This window comes from Diadema antillarum, unplaced genomic scaffold, assembly GCF_040938485.1.
Source record: "Diadema antillarum isolate AM-2024a unplaced genomic scaffold, OU_Dant_1.0 seq00000264_RagTag, whole genome shotgun sequence".
NCBI classification, from domain to species: Eukaryota; Metazoa; Echinodermata; class Echinoidea; order Diadematoida; family Diadematidae; genus Diadema; species Diadema antillarum.
The window spans coordinates 70,767-92,908 of record NW_027271302.1 but is presented as its reverse complement, the minus strand read 5'-3'; the positions used below and the strand labels follow the sequence as shown (position 1 = coordinate 92,908).

The following is a 22,142-nucleotide window of genomic DNA, read 5'->3' as shown; positions in this document are numbered from 1 at the left end:
GTGTACAGAACGGTATCCTCCGTGTTTGCACCGCAAGGTCCGTGATAATACCGTGTTAACACCGCCATAATTTTTAAGCGAAAAGAAACAATGAACTTAAAAGAGAATGATGGCTCCGGCGACACTTCGTGGCGGAGCAATAAAAAATGGAGAAAAAAAAAAGCAAAGATTAACCCATAATGCAAGATCGGGTAAATATATTGAATGCTATAGTCTCCTTATTTCTTTAACACATATACAGTAACAAATAAAGTGTAATGTTAAAAAAAGTTGTTAGGTATGTTGAATACTATCATTTACATTAAAAGGTAAGTTCATAATTTTGTTAAAGCTTAACAGCTTTTAAGATGGCCAGCAACGTGAACCTGATAGGCCTAAGTTATACACAGAAAACTTATGTAAATATGTTGGATTCTGCTTTCGTGATTATGTATGCCTTTTTGCAAGACTTGTTGATACAGATATGTCGAAACTTAAGAGAGTAGAGGGAAAAGCAATGTTGAAACTTGAAATAAAAACCACACCATTATTATGTTACGTGAACCTGTAAGTAAAGAGGAAACTATGCACACATACTGTATATGCTTCTTTGATAATGCATAATGTACATATTTATGTCTTTTTATTGACTGTTGTTAAAGATATTATCATTACATTATCATCATTGCCGTTCTTATATAGCGCATAATACCTTCGGCAAGGTCTCTATGCGCTTTAAAGGGGGAACAAAAAGATAAACAGGAAAAGGTAATTTCGGAAACATCAACATGCTGCATAAATCATCATCTACAATCACTATGTAACTATTTTAACATATAGGCTTTAAAAACATTTTAGACTTATTGATGGAACTTGCATGTTTTATCACTTGGGGTGCTGTTCTACAGTTCTGGGGCGGCATACACCACGTTTGCCATAGTGGTTTGTTGTAATGGATCAAGGGTATCACATACAGATTCCCCTTACGATTTAGGAACTCTCATAGGCTCATATTTCACAAGGAGCTCTGAAAGGTAAGAAGGAGCAATTTTGTGAAAACATGGATAAACAAGCAACAAGATTTTAAATTCAATACGCGAAATAATTATGTAAAAATTTAATTAAAAAAGGGAGATGTTGAAACAAGCAAGTACTTGTACATCACTTGATAAATAAACCTGCAAATGAACAGGAAACTTTGGAAACTATGTTGGATTCTGCTTTGACATGTATGTCTTTTTAATGACAGTTAATACAGATATTTTGAAAATTAAAAGAGAAAGAGAAAAAGCACGTTGAAACTTGAAGATAATTGCTTGTTGCATCACTGATATCAATCTGTAAAACACAGGGGGCTACAACATTCCATATTTTTTTAAAATTGTGTTTACCTAACAAAGCAAAACGCTCCTTGTTGAAACCCACTGAGGACAAGTGAAAGGGCTCTGATTGCATCCACCTACATGGGCTTGGTATGGACTCCTCCACCTTCCGGGGCGATCCGTGTTACTACCGCGTCAATCCGCGTTTGCACCGTGTTCTAAACGTGTTGAGAACGTAGTCAAAGTGCTTTCCGCCATCATTGGGACACGGTTCACGGCGGTTTGAGAACCGCCATGAACCGCCATCTAAACCGGCGATGTGTGATCGCACCTTAATGCAATCTGTTTGGTAATAACACATAAAGCTTGTCACTTTCTTGATATTCATTTCTAATGTCCAATTTTTGATGCAGCTTCTGCTCTTCATCTTAGTTGTTTCAACTTAATTTTGTTTATCAAAGTCAACTCTTCACCTGTAGCTGTTTATATGTCTTAAAGTTTCATAACCTTGACATATCTTGTAATTGTTTTGACACGTTACCATGGTTACTGAAAACAATCTGCCACAGTTTCGTTTGTTCCGCGATAAGTCACGAGTTATTATTCATGAGGGGACTGCAATTACAAGATCTGCTTTTCAGCAGTCCCCTCTATATTACAACTTTGTTTTGATGCAGTTATTCAGTGTTTTCCTTTACTTTGAATGTTGTATTGTTTTGCAAGACTAAGTATTATACGTGTAAGTGCCATACTGTTAGTGCATTTTTTAAATGAAAATGAATTAAATGAAATAAATGAAATGGCGTAGGAGAAACCTATAGCTTGCAATACATGAGTACCTTTCTTCAAGTGCCTTTGCACTTTTGAGACAATGTATCCACTTTAAATGGAACCAAAGCCCAAATATCGATGTGGATTTAGCAAAAGCAGCAATTTGATAGACCACTTCAGTAAAAGCTCGAGGGAAATGGGGCATCATATTAAAAGTTATGATTTTCTTTTACGTTTCTGTTCCATCATTGCTGGATAACAAGACTACAGTTCATGATGTCATTTTGGACAACAATATAAAGAAAATGGTACATGGAAAATTCCTCAAAATTTCATTTTCATTGAAAGTACAAATTCCATAAACTTGTCACTGTCATATGTTAAGGGTAAAATTGATCCTTCTGCTTTCTGAAAATTTAACCAATGCTCTTTTTTCATGTTTGTTAAGGTAGGAAAGTGAAAATATGTTGACTTTTCTTGTATTTTCTATGTATTGCTGCCAACATTGACGTTATGAAGAAGTTTCCTTATCTAGTGATGACGTCATTGAAAGTTTAGAAATTCATATTGTTTAAATCAATTTTCCGACTTTTCTCAAATTTGCAATGATGTCATTTACACTTTGCTGCTTTCAAACAGTCAATGTACATTAAGTATATAGGGTTTTGGGTTTCATTTTAAGGTCCTAAAGCTTTCTGGTGTCATTGAACAATATTATGTCAATTCTTATGAATCTAATACTCTTGTTCAATGCACTTTTTAAAACTTACTCATATTTCCCAGTAGAATCTTCTACATAGATATGATTATATGCAGCAAATATAATTAGTTTGCAACAATAAGAAATATCCAACTCTTCATATGATCAGATTTAACAATATCTTCTCTAAAGAATGCCTGTGACTTAATAGTTGCAAACTAAAAATATGTGACCGTGCATCACGAAACCAGAACCCTATTTTGTGTGGGGACTAAACAAAAGCGAAACGGGTAAATCTAGTCAATCTTGAGTTTGTCATATTTTATGAAAGAGCAATACTTCTTTTACAGTACAGTGTTGTAAAGTTTGGAATCATAAAACAAACGGGAAATGCATTTTTGACAGTTTTTTCTTTCCAGGACATTTTTTTTTTTGTAGAATACTGTGATTAGGTGTGTCTCAGAGTCCCTTTTCATTTCTCTAAAACTCATTACACACTCGTTAATTTCAACTCTGATATTTTTGAAAAAAAAAACCGATTGCTACTGCTTTGAACGTTTACATTGGCCATTGATGAAATGTGTTTATAAATCATGATCCATTTCAGCTTAACCCGGTAATTCCTTCATGGTTGTTGCTAAGAAGTTTTACGTCATGTTATTTTTTGCGCATTCATTGCACGAAGCACAGCTCGGTAGACGATTTTTAAAAGCGCTTGAAAAGATCCTATACTTCAGAGCCTCGTTTCTGAATAAACGCTTTCCTGAATGTGTGCTTTCTTTCTAATATTTAGATAGGTTAAGAGAGTCCATTTCAATTGAGTTATATATCAATTTTAATCTTAAAATTCCTTTTTTAGAATCTACTTTTAAATGAAAATTCATGACTAGCGACTTTTTTGTTGGTTTTGTGATGCAGGTCCACATTATGGAAATGTGGAAGGACTTTATGATGTAGGCGTACTAGTTTAATGTTGTAACATGTGGGAACATGAAAACTCTAATTATTTGCAAATACAGTACTTCAGATCGTACTTTGTATGATTTGTCTTTATCCAGATGAACGTGTTCACATCACAGTGCTATCAGTTGGATTTTCAAACATTGAGAGTCCAGGAAGTAACACCGAGATGCAGTGCTATAGAAGCTCTCCATCTTTAAATGCCTCTCGTGTCTTTGGCCGGACAGCACCAATCCCCAGTGACACTTCACCTGGCCCTCCAGCACCTGAAATTTTCGCAGATATCATTAGACGTATACATTTTCTACCCTCTACTGACTGGGAAGTGCAGGGATTCGGAGCATTTTACTGCCTTGGTTCACAAGAAGGATTTGACGACCAGACAATATCATCATTCTTCAAAAGACGTGACGGTATAATAACATACACGTCAAGTCTTGCACATTTTAGGAATGAAACACAAGCCTCAGTATAGTCTTTCTCACGCTCACATGTCTGTCTGGCTTTCTCTCACATCTCACAGAATAGGGCAAGTCACACAAACGCACACATACTGACATGGATTTTTGCAACGACCACAAAAAGTCACATTTTGGGACAACGCTTTTTTGTCAAAATAAGCCAAAATACAGTGAGACCTGTCTATAGCAGCCAATCAAGGAACAGGAAAAGAGTTGTCGGTAGAGACAGGTGGCAGCGTTAGACAAGTTTCCTAACATTTACTGTGTGTAATTGCCTACGCGTAGTGTATACATGTGTTTATTGTTGTATATATGTGTGTATGAGTAAAATTTACTGATATGCATATCAATTCATCGAACAATGTCAGTATTGATTGAGTTGTTGCACAGTACATGTGTACATTAAAAAAGCCTTTCACAAGTGCACTTATACCGTAACTGATTGGTGGAAGCAGTCGTGGCGATGATAGGACTGCTAGCCATTGGCATGGATGCAAAGCAGAAAGACACACTGTATTATCGGTGTCAGCTCTAAGATCTGTAGGCCCTACTGTCTACGACTGACGATAGTCAGGTTCTGTTATAATGAGACACACTGTAAATAATACGCTAGGTCACTCGGTGAAATGCAGCTTATTATGCTATTTACTTTTCCAACAAAAATCCAGTAACAAAATAAAAAAAGAAATATGCATATTTACGATAATTTCCCACAAAAAAAAATCCACATAATACAATTTCTTCTGTATCTGCACAATTGTAACAACGTCGTTCAGGGGCAAATTTAATGCGGTCATTAGTAGACCCTACTATAAATCCTAGACCCGGGTTTATCCAGCTGACGGGGATGTCGTCATGCTGGCAAGGATATCGTTTGGCTGGCGGGGATATTGTCCGGCTGACGGGGATGATGTCCGGCTGGCGGGAATGTCGTCGCGTTCACCGGAGGGCTACCGAGGTAACGGGATTTCTGTCGAGCTAGCGGGAATTGCCCTCAAGCTAACAGAGATGCCGTCGAGCTCAGCTCGTCAGTGGCGATCTGTATGGGAATATTATAAGCAACTCTTATATGGTATTACCTGTTCAAAAAGTAGCCATACATCATGAACCACAGTTCAGTATTTCCCTACACCTGACAATAATGCTCCTGTATTATACCATATTAATCAATTCTTACACCATTACAACAGACCTATACACACACACACACACACACACACACACACACACACATATATATATATATATATATATATATACTTTAGAAATACGCCAATGCCATTTAAATGTTCATATGCTCACTTACAACATGAGCATTGCCTGTTATCTCTTATTTGAACCATCTCACAACAAAAAAGTAACTAAAACTGTATCCTCTTGTAATTCAACAATTATTTCACAATATAACTGTAGCATTTAAATCATTCAGCAATCAAATTTCGATCCTGACTTATTACTTAACAAAATTCATTTTAATTATAAATAACAGAACCTGGTTTATACTTTTCTAATATGACCATAGAAAAAAAAACACAAAATACACTATATACACAAATATCACTGTCCACTTACACATACCACATATATCATTCGCCTTCTGACTTGGCCTGCCTTCCTGCCAAACTAAATAAAACTTTATTTTACCATAGTACAACATATTCAATCTGACATACAGCATTATCTATACTTTAACACACTGCGGTCTTTATCACATAATAAACCAGCGAACATAGGATAAATCTATATAAACCAAAAAAAGATAAGAATAATAAATGCAGAATATGAAAAAAAAATTATATAGCTAGACGATTACTTACGTCTGATTTAGTGTTCAAACCCAAAGATTGTGAGGAGACTTCAGCTGTTGTCAGTGCCTGCGGCATGTCTTGCGCGTGCCATGCCCTTATGCATGGGGCTTCTGCGGTATGACTCTCCTGCCTGAAATGCAGCTCTGCGTTGTAGGCCGATCAGCTACCTCTCTACCCCTACCAACAGTATGACCAATGAGTTAGAAGAGCATAACCATGTCCTTCTCTGACAGATGTTCATATCCAACTGATTTCCCCTCCAAATCTACTTTCCTTGTCACCTCTAATGTAGATCCCACCCTCTGCTGTGCTTAAACTGGTTCCAACTAGCTTTCCCCTTTTTTTACATGTCTCTTTCTTTCCAACTACTTCTCCCTTCTTGCTTTAAACCTATCTTTTCCCAATTATCCCCCCTTTTTAAATATGTATTCTTTCTTCCATACCAGCCCTCCCTTCCTAAGTTAGTTATTCCACCCTGGCTCACCTGAGCCTCCCTCTTTTAAACTTCTATACTGTCTTTTCATACTGACCATTTTTCTCTACCTGGCTTGCCCGGTTCTGAATTTCTATAATATGCTGTTTTCTTCTGCTGTCCCCATTTTCCACATGATGGCTTGCCCTGAACAATGGCGTCTTACACATTCCACACTCACACTCTCAGTCACATCGTGACAATCGGCTTGGCTGCTCTGTATGGGTCTTTGGCAGCTACAGACTACATAGGGAGACCATGATTGGTGGCCACTGTTAGACAGGTGGCTTATCTGCACAGGATCTTTAACATGGCTCTTTATACCGGGAGGGAATATCCAGTGGTCGCACACAGCAGGTGGCCGCTAAGGCAGGCTGTACAACATTAATTTTAATATACGACACATGTATAGCCCTGTATGTATGTTACATGGCATTGTACTGTATATCGCAATTGTATGGCCAAATAAGTATACAAATAAGTATATAAATGAATAAATAAATAAATGTTAATAATAATGATAATAATAATTACACGATTTACAGCTTGAAAAGTGCTTAGGCTCCTTATATAATATGGGAAGGCTTTCTGGCCCTCACTTTTCTGATACGATATAGTATTGCCGGTGTGTACAGATGACATAGTATTAAAGAAAACATAATTATCAAAACAGCAGTTTACCCCAGATATAAAGTAACAACTCTTTAATTGGATAGATCTTGTCTAACTGTTTACAATTACAACTACCATAACAATGGCCAATTAGATGTAAAAGCTTATGAAGATCTTTTTTGCTGCCATTCCCTCCCTTCAGAGCTAGAGAAGCTAAGGATGCAAAGTGACTGCTATTAACATATATTTGGCAAAAGGAGAAAACAATATTGTTTTGTTGCGAATATCTATTTTCTCTTCTTTTTTTTTTTTTGGTCTCAATTGAATATGGAAAATATTCTTGTGCACATGATTGGCACTCCTCGATGAGCACAGTTCTAAATCATATCTTATATAATAACTTGTAAGGGCAACTTTGTTCATATGTACATTTACGTGTAAATGTTGGGTTTTGTTTTTTGTTTGTTGTTGTTGTTGTTGTTTTTTTTCTTTCAAATCAGATAAATGATTACCAATATGGATTTGGGATGTAAATACAGTTAAACATGATATTAAGTGGGTGACAAATAACAGTATGAAAGAAAGAGCATACCACTCTAGAACGGAAGTGTGATATATCTAATCATGATGTATTGATGATTGATGCATTCTAAACTATTATTTCTATGTATTAGCCTGCTTTGAGCCTGTGGATGGGAGATTCACCCGTACAGTGAATGTAGGTGACGTAGGAGTGGAGATTGAAATGACAACTACAAGTAGTTGTTCTGGTACCCCCGTTTGGAGAAAAGATGGAGGAGATCGTGTGTCAGGACAGACGACCAACATGTTCACATTCTCTAATCCAATAGTGGCTGAGGATGAAGGCATCTATGAGATTCACTACCATGGCATGCGAAGTCAAGGAAGGGGAGCCTTGTACAGACTTATTGTTCGTGGTATGTACCGGTACATGTAATTCAGGCCAAGGTAGGTTTGGATGTGAAAGTAATATAAAAGTACAAAATAGAGAGGAATTGGTACATTTTTTTTTTTCAAAGCAAGATGTGCATGTATTTCTGTTAATGTTATGTTTCTTAATCTGGCTGCTTCTGTGTCAGAGTTTAACCAAGCATGTATCACTGTTTAAATAAAGATCATGGAAGTGGTATTATGGTCAAAATACAACTTTCTCAGTTTTGGGTTTACACAGATTGCCTTTCCCATTATCATGAAAAGTATGAAGACCAGAAAAGTCCAGCCCCCCTCCCTTCTTGCAGATTAAAAAAAAAGAAGGAAACTAACCATGTATTAGAATGGACACTGGCATCCTGAATGTATATGTTATTTTATTGGGTCTTATTCTGTGGGATTATAGTGATAAGCACTTTCGATTTCAAAATATGATACCCTATAGTGTAACCTCTGGGCTACACAAATTACAAATCCCTGTCCCTCGTATTTTGGTTTGCTATGGTGTTTGCTTGTTTGTTTAATGGTTAGGTTGCCAATCTTCTACACAATATACACAATATATGTCGCTTTTTAATCCCATCTAGGCTGAATGATGAGGATTAAAACATTTCGCACCTTTCATGTTTTAGACATGAAAACTTCCTGCATTTCTGCAGATTTCACCATTCTTTCTTTTCTCATATTTTCCTCTTATTTAGCCCTTGCCAGACATTATGAAATGCAAAATGTAAATAAGCTTCTAAATTATGATAAAGGAACAAGGTTTACGTGTGAAAGAATGCATTACACAGCAATTAGCATTCAATAGAATATGATCCAACATGAAAACAAACACACGTATGAAGAAAAATTAGATAAACCAGGAAAGAAAATATACCTGTTTTATGTAATGGGATAGATTGTTTCAAGATAAAGTTATAAAATCAGTGATAGAACATTTTGATGACATTTAAGGAACTTTTAATGTGACAACAGTATACTTTAGTGAGTGAGGATGTTATAGTAATGGTTTTAACATTTATCTGTTGAAATAATCAATTAAGTAACGAACAAAATGAAGTCAGGTTAATCATTCATGCAGTTGTATAGGATGTCACGGTCGTAGTGTAGTTCTATGGGACAAAGTCAAATTCAGCTGCAACTTGCATGACTCTAGTTTTCTGTTATTCATAGATTGTCCAGCAGGAAAATGGGGGCCCCCTGACTGCATCAGAATCTGTGACAAATGCTACAATGATGGAGTATGTGATGATGAGACTGGCAGGTGTATTTGTCCAAACAATTTCAAAGGACCAAAATTGTTTGGAGAGTAAGTACATTTTATACACCTTGTTTGAATAAATACTTCTACAGTATACCGAAACAGCCATACTGTACGGAAGATATAGGATTTTAGTTCCGACTTTATGAAGATTTAGATGTAAATGGATATTATATCTTAATAAACTAAGGAGAAGCCAATTTCATCGTCAAGTGACAGAATTATGAAAGTTTGATCAAACTTAAATAAAATTTAGGAAATTGATCAATGGAATCTTATGCATATTCATGAAATTCTTCCGTCAGCTGTCCGTCGAGAAGTTTTATGCAACTGATTGACAAATTGCCATACATCGACGTAAATAGCATTGAATTGATCAGTGTTTTAGTATAGTAGCCATGATAAAAGAGATAATGGGCGTACGTACCCGAGCAGGATTCGAACCTCCGACCTCCTGGTCTAAGGACAGGCGTCATCTCCTGTAGGACACCGAGCTTCCGCCTGACAGCAAGTGCTGTTTCTAGTCCTTATAGCATTCAGCGGGTACTGCGTAATTATTCAAATTCTTGAAATTTCTCTTACGAACGCAGCTTCGTGCTGCCCTTTCAAGACCTTTAAATGGTTTCAAAATAATGAAGTAGTGGATCTACATGAAAAATCTTTCATGTGTTATAATTATATAATAATTAAAAGTGTTCAATGGGAGAATCTTCTAAAATTATTCATCTTGTAGAAAAAAAAATCCTGACACAAATTATTTTTTAAAGAAATATACATTTTTTTACAGTTATGCCATGTCACCAAGCAAATTCAAAGTTATTGATGACATATAAAGTAGTTTCTTACAACCCTCAAATATCTGGGGTTACCGTTATGGATATTCATACTAGTACTACCCGAGCACAGTCCCTGGGTACCAACCATAAAGAAACACAGACTAAAGAGAGCATTATACCTCACATATGTGAGTACACCCAAAGTAGCAAATTATAGGTTTCGTCTAGGTTTGTAAACACTTGCAAACAACCCCCCCCCCCCCACACACACACACACTCAGGTGGTCTTCTGTACCACATAGGAATTCCCAATTTTAAGAGCAAAGGGGTATATTTTAGCACCGCCGTATAGCGAGGGAGGGGGGCGATGGGACCGGGGATTTGGAAGACGAAAAAAAAAATGTGTGTATTACTGTATAATGCTTGTGCATGGAGTAGCTCCCTTCAACCTCTCATCGAGTAAGATTATATTTTTTCAATATTTCACTCAAAGTGTGCACCAGATCGTTATAACATTTTCCCTTTTCCATAACCTTAGTAAATTTTCAGATTGACAAAAAAAATCTGAATAATCCTGAGTACACAAGATTTATCACTTAAACTGTAAAAAAAAAACACCAAAAGTTCCTTCAAGTACAAGGGAATATCCCGTTTTGATCAATCCTTTCCTCGCTCAGTTCCCCAATATCAGATTTAATGCATTTTTTTTTTGGCAATTTCCAAAATATTCCATCAATAACATACACGACATAATGATCTTAATTTCAACTTTGAGAGGGGGATGCCCCCTTCCACACCCTCTCCAATTCGGTCCTTTTTCCTATAGACCTAGTACACTTAAGAATGACTAATTTCCAACTGTTTCCCCGAAAGTAATTTTCATCTGAATTCGAAAAATGAAAAAAGTTCCCTCGTATGCGGGGCATCGATCCTGGACGACGCGGGGCGGGGGGGGGGGGACATATTTTTTTGTTTCTTCCCCCCCCCCCCATAATTCCCGAGATGTGAAAATTCTCTGTGTTTTTTTTAAAGAAACTTGTCCAAATATTCTATCCTAAGAGTGAAACAGATGGCTGGATTTTAATTCTGAAATTGTACAATTTTCTCTTGCGCAGGATACTCTTCTCCCTCCCCCATTCTGTCCTTTTCCTATAGACTTTTAGAGTGAAAGATTTCCAAATGTTTTATCTAAAGTGTGCACCAGGTCTGTAACTTCAGCCTAAAAAAAAATGGTTTCCCTTTCAAAACTTTAGTACTCTTTTGAGATCGACAGCTTTCCAATTCAATCAAAAACGTGTTAACGAGATGTTTTCATTTGCTTTTCTTTTATTAGAATGCAAAAGCTCCCTCGTTTGCAGGAAAATCAATCCTGGAGGTGGGGGAGGGGACAATAATTCCTGAAATAGAAAAATAGAAAATTGCCCAAATATTTATTCAAAGTGTGCATCAGATTCCTAAATTTCAATTTTGAAAATGTAAAATCTCTCTAGCTTGGGAGGGGGATCCCACCCCATCTCCCGTTCGGTAATTTTCGTAACCGTTCGGTAATTTTCGTAATCATGCGCAGTAGAGTATATCATTATAGTAGCTGCGCAATATAAATGTCCTGTTATTTTATTTTTTATTATAATCTAATATCTGCAAACACATTTTTTGGATGATCAACACATCAATGGATGCTTGTTTACATACACAAGACACACAGAGTGGACACTACAGTATAGCTTCTCATTGACATTCTTTTTTTTTAACAGAGCAATACCTACTTAGTCATGAACATTTCATAAATATTCAGGAATTAGTTGCAAACAGTATAATAATGTGGTGTTCTTAACTTTATTTTGAAAAACAAACAAACATTATATTCACGCTTGTTCTGGACTATCTGAATTACGGTGTACACTGCGTGTACTTGCCTGGGGGAATGGGTGCTGTTCGTTATTCCGAAGGTCCGTTATTCCGAAAATGTAAAAGGGTTCGTTAATCCGAACATTTGTGGCGTTATTCCAAGGGTTCGTTAATCCGAAAATGAAATAGGGTTCGCTATTCCGAAGGCTCGTTTATCCAAAAATGAAATAGGGTTTGTTACTCCGAAGGTTCGTTTATCCGAAAATGAAATAGGGTTCGTCATTCCCAAGGTTCGTTGATCCGAAGTGATAGGGTCCGTAACGAACCGTGGGAACAACGAGCTTTGTTTCATTTTCGGATTAGCGAACCTTCAGAATAACGAACCTTATTTCATTTTCGGATTAATGAACCTTCGGAATAACAAACCCTATTTCGTTTTCGGATTAACGAACCTTCGGAATAACGAACCTTTAGAATAACGAACCTTCGGACCAAAGAACCTTCGGAATAACGAACCTTCGAAATAACGATATAACCGGGGGAATTGTGCAAAATCATAAATTGAGAAGATTTTTTTTTTTAATGGGTTATTCGTTAAGCCATCCGAGCTGCTTTTTATTCTCACACAAATTATTTCTTCTTTGAAAACAGACTCCTTAAAGGTTGCTGATTTGTTGTTTTTTTTTATATAAAACATAGGCACATTTATGTATCAGTTATCAGCCTACGACATGTCTGACATATTAAGCCATATATGTTTCAGAAAAACTATTCGGTTCATGCTTATCCAAGAAAACAAAAAGATTCATTTCACTTTCCAAGTACTCGCAAACTTTTTCCTTAATTATTTGATTTCAATTGACCCAAATTCTGGAATGATTCTGGATTCCAGAATTCTCGAATGTTCTTTTCTGTTCACTTTCGAACAAAGTCTCAAAATAATGCTACTTAGTGAGTATAATTTGCCTGGTTGGATTCATGTAATTTGTTGGTTTACATTATCCTCTTTCACTGCATGGCGGATCAATTTAAAGTGTACGTCTGCCCTACCTCCTGGTTTCGGTGTCCATGATCCTATGTAATCACTACACTGTTGTACTTATACTTCGAAATCGTTATGAACTTGATTGTATAGATAATATGTGCTCGTATACTTGTGTATCTATTTTCTCTACCAGTTCTTATTCTCTTCCTTTTTTCCTTTTTATTTCTCTTTTCTTCTACTTCTAATGCCGATTGTACCTTGCCAATTTAACTTTCATGAATAGTTTCGTCATTAGTACTTTTGTGTCCTATTTCCATGTAAACAAATTTACATCGATATTTTTTTCTGGAACCTGCTGTTACAAGCTTTGTTTTTGCTGTTTCTTCACATTTCACATGTATATATATATATATATATATATATATATATATATATATTTAATATATACATATGTGACTAGTTTTCTTGTAATAAAACACTTTATGTCACATTTTGTATTTTGCTTGTTTGTATTTTGCTTAGTATATGAAAAGATGTGAAGTGAAAGATGAAAATAAACGTGCTGGAACTCTTCACAGTGTCTCGAGTGCACGTTCAGTGATTTGATTACATTCAATTAAGAATATTAATCTGTTGAACAGTTTGCAGAACCAATGGTGGGAATCGATTTGGACCAAATTGTGAGTTCAGATGTACATACCAAGATACTGATCCTCCTGGCCAGTGTAGTCCTTTTCAGTTCTGCCTGCCTGATCCATTTGGGTGTTCTTGTGACACGGGAAGACAAGGAATCAACTGTGATACAAGTAAGGAATCATTCTCTGTGAGGCTGTTCATGGCTACAATCAGTACACCTTGATAGTACTCTCGATCCACAATGTACTAAATTGACAGAGCAATAGCAAACTGGGCCAGTGATGGAAGTGCGCGTGTAGAGTTGAAATATATCACAAATGTGTACATATATATATATATATATATATATGTAGAATCAAGAAATAAACTAGTAATGCATTGTTTCGCCAATAAAGAATGAGTTTATTGTACTCAAATTTTCGGTGGCCTCCACCTTCTTGAGGAGTCTCGACGGGGAAGAAGATGGAGGCCACCGAAAATTCGACTACAATAAACTCATTCTTTATTGGCGAAACAATGCATTACTTATTTCTTGATTTTATATTGGAACCAATACCTGAATTTGCAACATGTTTAAATATATATATATATATATATACATACATATATATATATATTCTGAATGAGTAGTCTTCTTTATTCTGAAGGTTGACATTCTGAAATACAAATTTATATAAAATGTACATGGATGTTCGTTTAACCGGTTACAGCTCGTTATTCCGAAGGTTCGTTATTCCGAAGGCTCTCTATTCCTAAGATTCGTTATTCCGAAGTTTCATTGTTTCGAATTTCATTTTTGGATTAACCAATCTTCGGAATAACGAACCTTCGGAATAACGACACAAATTTTCGGATTAACGAACCCTATTTCATTTTCGGATTAACGAACCTGTAGGTATAGGAAATTTGCGTGTTTCGGATTAACGACCCTTCGGAATAACGAACCTTCGGAATAGCCAACCTTCGGAATAACGAACAGCACCCGTTTAACCAACAAGGCAAGTGTCAAATTGTGTCTCGCCCATTCGCGTAGAAGAAATTAATGTTTTTCTAACTCCTGGAAGTTCATTGACCCGCCTATGACCTTTGACCTTGTGGTGACCTTTAACTCCCCAAGAGACATTTACCATCCAAGTTTGGTCACAAACGGACAAAGGGATCAAAAGTTATGAGCCATAATCAAAACGCGCTGTAAAAACTTAACATTGGGCCCTAAAAGTTCGTTGACCCCTGTCTGTGACCTTTAACCTTGTGATGACTTCAACTCCCCAAGGGACACTATATTTACCAGCCAAGTTTGATCACAAACAGACATAGGGATCAAAAGTTATGAACTATAATCAAAACACGCCGTAAAAACTTAACAATGGGCCCTAAAAGTTCGTTGACCCCTGTATGTGATCTTTGACCTAGTGGTGACCTTCAACTCCCAAGGAACATCTACCATCCAAGTTTTGGTCACAAACAGACATATAGGCCCTACATCAAAAGTTAGCCATTATTGAAACGCGCCGTAAAAACTTAACATTGGCCTCTACAATTCATTGACCTCTGCCTGTGACCTTTCACCTTGACATGACCTTCATGTTTGGTAAAATGTGTAACTTTGTATAAATCACTCTTCCATCCAAATTTGAGTGAAATTGAAGTCCTCAGTAGAGAGTTATTCAAGTTTTTGTAGCGTTACGGACGGACGACGGACGGACAGACGCTGCAGGCGATCCCTTAATCTCCCCCACACCTCCGGTGGGATCGACAAAAATGGAAAACGGTTAAGTTCATCTGAATATTTCTGGTGTTATTCGGAAATGTTTCATTCAAAATCAAATTAGTTTTATTGTCGAGCCTTGTGATTTGTATCTCCAGAAAACGAAATAAGGTTTGCTATTCCCAAGGTTCGTCTGTTGGAAACTGAAATGTCTTATCAATAGATTTGTGCCAGATTGCAGTTCACTTGATGCTTGTTCTGTATTGTGATGTAAACGCGCTTATCTATGTAACTTTGTACTGTTGGGTCTGTGTTGTGTCTCAGCACTGCGCATGTTAATGCTATTATTATTATTATTGTTGTTGTTGTTATTATACAGTATATCATTATCATTATTATTATTATTATTATTATTATTATAATTGTTATTATTATTATTACTATTATTATTATCATAACTTATTCGGCTTCAATCACAAATACCAATACTACATTATTCAAAATCAGAGCATACAATGGAGTGTAATGGGTACAGTGCGCCAGGCTAGATTACAAGCCCATAACCAGACCGGCGCAGCCCTTGGGGGAGGGGGGGGGGGGGGAGAGAGAAGCTTGGACCCTTTCCCCCCCCCCCCACACACACACAGACACACACTTCACAGGGATCGAATGTCCCACTCTTTTGCATGCAAAGTGGGAGGGAAGTGGCAGCAAAAATATGAAGACTTTTTGCCCTTGTTTGTGTTTGTTTGGGTTTTTTTTAACCTGTCAGCCGACTTTCGGAGGAAAATCGGACCTTAAAGGGGCATTCCAGACGATTTTCATAATTTCACGTCATGTAGTACATAAATCGACACCTCCATGTATAGATTTGTGGAATTTATTGTGGTTCTTGAGCAGAGAAACAATACTTTGAAAAATGTTAAACAAATTACACTGAACAAGGATGATGACATAGGAGGCTCACATATTTCAGAAATGTAGCAGTGTAGTTCCATTACAATACCGCTTGCTTGCGAGTTCACCTATGTATAATCCATGCATGCCTTCTTCTTTTGTTCTGCTTCCTTGAGATCCAAGTCATGCATTCTTATGGTGACTCTGCCATCATCCTTGTTCATTGCAATTTGTTCTAAATTTGGAGAATATTCTTATTCTTCATCCCATTTATCATAAATTCTGAAACTCTGTCCTCAGTATAACTAATTTATAGTTGTTCAAATGTAAAAATCTGAAAATCATCCGGAGGTCTCCTTTAAAAGTATGAAGACTTTTTTGTTGTTGTTTCTCTTGTCTTTTGATGTTCTTTCTTCTTGACTGACGGGCGAGTTTGATACCCTCCCCCCCCCCCCTTTCAAAAACGTAGCGCAGCCGTTTTAATGATGGTGGGTGGGGGAGGGACTTGGGAGTTGGAATATTTGTGCGAAGGAGCGGAGCGACCTAGCGGGGGGAGGGTGTAGGAGGGGGTATCCCCTCTCCCACAAGAGGAAGATTTTGCATTTTCAGACCTGAAATTCAGCGATCTGGTGCACACTTTTGGTAAAATCTGGGATTTATTTCCTATCAAAAAACTAGTAAGAAAAAGAAATATTCATAGATAATTGAATGACTACATCGTGGTATTTCAGCTCTTGCTCCGCCTGTGCGACATCACTGTGAAGGCCTACTAAATAGTGGGGCCTATCACCGGCGTAGCCAGTATTTGATCTTAGGGGGAGCGGTTAGATGCGAGGAAGCGAAGCGACAGTGAGAACTTTTTGCATATTGATGTTGTAAATGGTGCAATTTGATGCATTTTTTTTTTTGCGTGTTTTATCGACTTGAAACAGTCTCACATGTTTAAGGTAGCAGTACATTCTATGTAGATTATTATTGAACAATTTTGCCTATAAAATTGTATCATTTAGATAAACTTCTTCTATTAATTCTTACACTGAAGACCATGAACGCGACCGAGCCCGAGCGAGCGGAGTGAGCGAGGGGTGGGAGGAGGTTGTTCCCCATCCCACAGTGAGAACTTTTTGCATTTTGATGTTGTACATGGTGCAATTTGATGCATGTTTTTGCGCGTTTTGTCGACTTGAAACAGTTTCACTTGTTTAAGGTAGCAATATATTTTGATGTCGATGATTATTATACAATGTCGGTATAAAATGGTATCATTTGAATAAACTTCTTGTATTAATTCTAACACTTAATATCATGAACGCGACCGAGCCCGAGCGAGCGAGGGAGAGGGGGGTGTCCCCCCTCCCACGTGAGAACTTTTTGCATTTTGATGTTGTACATGGTGCAATTTGATGCATATTTTTGCGCGTTTTGTCGACTTGAAAGTCCCATTTGTTTAAGGTAGCAATATACTAGTATCTTAATGTCGATTATTCTAAAACAATTTGGCATAAAATGGTATCATTTGGTGAATTAACTTCTTGTATTAACTCTTACACTTATTTCATGAACGCGACCGAGCCCGAGCGAGCCCGAGCGAGCAAGGGAGGGAGGGGGAGGGTGTGGGAGGGGATCATGGTGAGAACTTTTGCATTTTAATGCTGTAAATGGTGCAATTTGATGCATGTTTTTACGTTTTTTATCGACTTGAAACAGTCCCACTTGTATATGGTAGCAGAATATTTCGATGTCGATTATTATTGAACAATTTGCCTTTAATGGTATCATTTAAATAAAATTCTTGTATTATTTCTTCCACTGAATGTCTTGAACGCGACCGAGCCCAAAAATAATAATTGAAGAAATAAATAGGGCCTTTTTCAGGCACTGGCGTAGCCGGGGGGGGGGGGGGGGGGGGGCGATGGGGGCGATCGCCCCCCCCCCCCCCCTAAGATTTGGACCGGGGATTTGGGAGGCGGAAAAAAAAAATGCGTGTATACTGTATGCATGCACATGAAGCGGGTCTCCTTTGCAACCTTTCATCAAATAAGATTTTTTTTTTTGAATATTTCACTCAAAGTGTGCACCAGATCGTTGAATTTCAATGCAAAATATGCAAAATCTCTCGTGCTTGGGAGGGGGATACCCCCTCCCAAACCCTCCCCCTCTGTGCCTCTTTCCCTAGCTTAGTACACTTTTTAGATTTACAAAAAATTATGAATAATTCTGAGTGCACAAGACTTATCACTTATATTCCGAAAACTCAAGGTTCCCTCATGTATAAGGGGAATTTCCCCTTTTAATCGACCCTTTCCTCCCTCAGCCCCCCCCCCATCAGTTTTGTGTGTGTGTGTGTGTGTGTGTGTGTGTGTGATTTCCCAAATGTTGATTCCATCAAATATGCGTAGACGAGATATCTCAATTTCAACCATAAAAAGGCAAAAGCTCCAAGGGTGGGGAAGGGTGGGGATAACACTCGCCCACGCCTTCTCCCTGCTCGCCCGCCCCCCCCCCCCCCCCTTCCGCCATGCATAGAAGTAGACTGTGGCTATACCCAGATCGCTGTATTTCAGTTCTAAAAACGCAAAAGCTCCGCGAGCGGGAGGAGGAATCCCCCTTCCCCTAAGCTCTACCTCATCCACTAGACTTTATACATACACACAGATGGTGCACATTCGGAATAAGAGCTAAATTCCGTGATTTTATCACTTCGATGAAAAAGTATTGCACCAAAAATTTGCAACAGATCGCTGAATTTCAGGTCTGAAAACGCAAAATCACCTTCGTGTGGGAGGGAATATGCCCCCATCCACACCCTCGTGTGCATGCTTTTTCTGTTTGACTGCTGAACAGACAGTGTTCATGATATTCAGTGTAAGAATTAATACAAGAAGATTATTTAAATGATACCATTTTATAGGCAAATTGTTCAATAATAATCTGCACTAAAATATACTGCAACTTTAAACAAGTGGGACTGTTTCAACTCGTTAAAACACGCAAAAACATGCATCAAATTGCACCATTTGCAACATCAAAATGCAAAAAGTTCTCACCGTGGGAGGGGGACACCCCCCCCCCCCTCCCCCCTCGCTCGCTCCGCTCGTCCGGGTTCAGTCGCGTTCATGATATTCAGTTAAAAGAATTAATACAAGAAGTGTATTTAACTTATACCATTATATAGGCAAATTGTTCAATGATAATCTACATCAAAATATACTGCAACCTTAAACAAGTGGGCCTGTTTCAACTCGTTAAAACACGCAAAAAAATGCATCAAATTGCACCACTTGCAACATCAAAATGCAAAAAGTTCTCACCGTGGGAGGGGGACACCCCCTCCCACACCCTCCCCTCCCCCCTCGCTCTCTCCGCTCTCTCGGGTTCAGTCGCGTTCATGATATTCAGTGAAAAGAAGTAATACAAGAAGTGTATTTAAATTGTACCATATTATAGGCAAATTGTTCAATGATAATCTACATCAAAATATACTGCAACCTTAAACAAGTGGGACTGTTTCAACTCGTTAAAACACGCAAAAACATGCATCAAATTGCACCATTTGCAACATCAAAATGCAAAAGGTTCTCACCGTGGGAGGGGGGACACCCCCCTCCCACACCCACCCCATTCCTTCGCTCGCTCCGCTCGCTCGGGTTCAGTTGCGTTCATGATATTTAGTGAAAAGAATTAATACAAGAAGTGTATCTAACTTATACCATTTTATAGGCAAATTGTTCAATGATAATCTACATCAAAATAAACTGCTACCTTAAACAAGTGGGACTGTTTCACGTCGATAAAACGCGCAAAATCATGCATTAAATTGCACCATTTGCAACATCAAAATGCAAAAAGTTCTTACCGTTGGAGGGGGGACACCCCCTCCCACACCCTCCCCTCCCCCTTCGCTCGCTCCGCTCTCTCGGGTTCAGTCGCGTTCATGATATTCAGTGAAAAGAATTAATACAAGAAGCATATTTAAATTGTAGCATTTTATAGGCAAATTGTTCAATGACAATCTACATCAAAATATACTGCTACCTTAAACAAGTGGGACTGTTTCACGTCGATAAAACGCGCAAAAACATGCATCAAATTGCACCATTTACAACATCAAAATGCAAAAAGTTCTCACGTGGGAGGGGGGACACCCCCCTCCCACACCCTCCCCCCCCCCCGCTCGCTCCGCTCGCTCGGGCTCGGTCGCTTCGCTCCCTCGCAGACTAACCGCCCCCCATAAGATTAAATCCTGGCTACGCCGTTGTTTTCAGGGAAGTGTTAAAATCATGGAATTTAGCTCTTATTCAGAGTGTGCGCCATCTTTGTGTTACATGTACAAAGTCTAGTGAGGTAGAGCTTGGGGGAGGGTGTGGGAGGGGAAACACAAGACGGAGCTTTTGCGTTATTAGAATTGAAATAAAGCGATCTGAAGCATACTTTTCGTGGGAAATTCGGAAATTGTCATTCCCCAAAGTATGCTAAGTCTATAGAGGGGACCAAGCAATGGGAGGGTGGCAAGATACGTCTCCCATATTCGAGGGAGCTTTTTTTTTTTCAGTTTTAGATCTGAAATTCAACAATCTGGTGCACACTTTTGTTGGAATACCTGGAAATTTGTCAGTCAGAGAAGGTGGAAGGGGATAAGCCCTAATCCCCATTTCCCCTTCCTATACACGAGGGAGATTCTGTATTTTCTGATCGCATTTAAACGTTTTGGTGCACACATTTTGTGGCATATTTGGAAAACTGTCTATGTTCAAAGTGTAACCACAGTCTACTTGTATGCATAGGGGCGGGGGGGGGGGGGACGGGCGAGCAAGGAGAAGGCGTGGGCGAGTGCTGACACCACCCTTCCAGTTTTCTATCAAAAAACGCAAGAAAATTTTCCTCATTTCGGGAATCACTGGGGATCATAATGATATGTTTGTCCCTCCCCTCTTCCCCCGTCCGCGCTCCTCGTCCTCCAGGATCGACGCCCCTGCATAAGAGGGTGCTTTTTCATTTTTAGAATTCAGATGAAAATATCTCGTAAACACATTTATGATGTAATCCGGGAAAATTTCAATCCCAGAAGTGTAATTATTCTTTCTTTTTTTTTTTGGGGGGGGGGGTTGACCATCCCTTAATTGACAGTATTTAGATATCTCCTCCCACCCCCGGAACATTTGCAGTTTTTTTAAACTGAAGTAACAGACCTGGTGCACACTTTAGATGAAACATTTTAAAATCTGTCAATCTAAAGTGTATTAAGTAGAAAGGACTGAACGGGGAGGGCATGGAAGGGGTTAGGCCTATCCCCCTCTTACGCGAGGGAGATTTTGTATTTTCAGAATTGAAATTCAGCCATATTTGGGTGAAATATTTAGACAGTTTTCTGTCAAAAAAGTAAAAACATTTCCACATCTCGGGAGTTACGAGGAGGAGCAAAATGATATGTTCGTCCCCAATACTTTTATTGGGGAACCATCCCCCTCCATCGACGCCTCTGCATATGAGGGAGCTTTTGTATAAAGTGAAAGATCTGCTGCACACTCTTTGATAAAATATATATGTACGGAAATACGTCAATTTCAAAAGTGTACAAAGTCCATCGAAAGGGACTCAGTATCTCAAAAGTGTACAAAGTCTATCGAAAGGGACCCAGTAGCGGAGCTTTTACGTTTTTACGATTGCAATTCAACGATCCGGTACATAGTTCTGGCGGTAGTTGGACAATTTTCCATAAAGAAAGTTCGAGATTTGTACTCGTCTCGGGAATTACTTGGCGGACAAATGATTTGTCTGCCCCAACATTTCCGTAGGGGCGGGGCAAATGCCCCTTTGCCCCCCCCCCCCCCCCGAGATAGATTCTCCGAGATAGATGTATCAGAGTCATCATCGTTTCAGGAATAATTCAGGAAATGTAGGGGGGTTCAATTATAGTTTTTGTTATTGTTTGTTTGTTTGTTTGTTTGTTTGTTTTCGTACATAATTTGCAGATGGTCCCGAGTTGCTCGTG

General features: G+C 38.3%; 1 pseudogene; it reads left to right on the top strand.

Moving 5' to 3' along the window:
- The first annotated feature begins 5,048 nt into the window (after positions 1 to 5,048).
- LOC139729792 (receptor-type tyrosine-protein phosphatase T-like) overlaps positions 5,049 to 22,142 on the top strand; it is a 63,742-nt pseudogene continuing 46,648 nt past the window's right edge.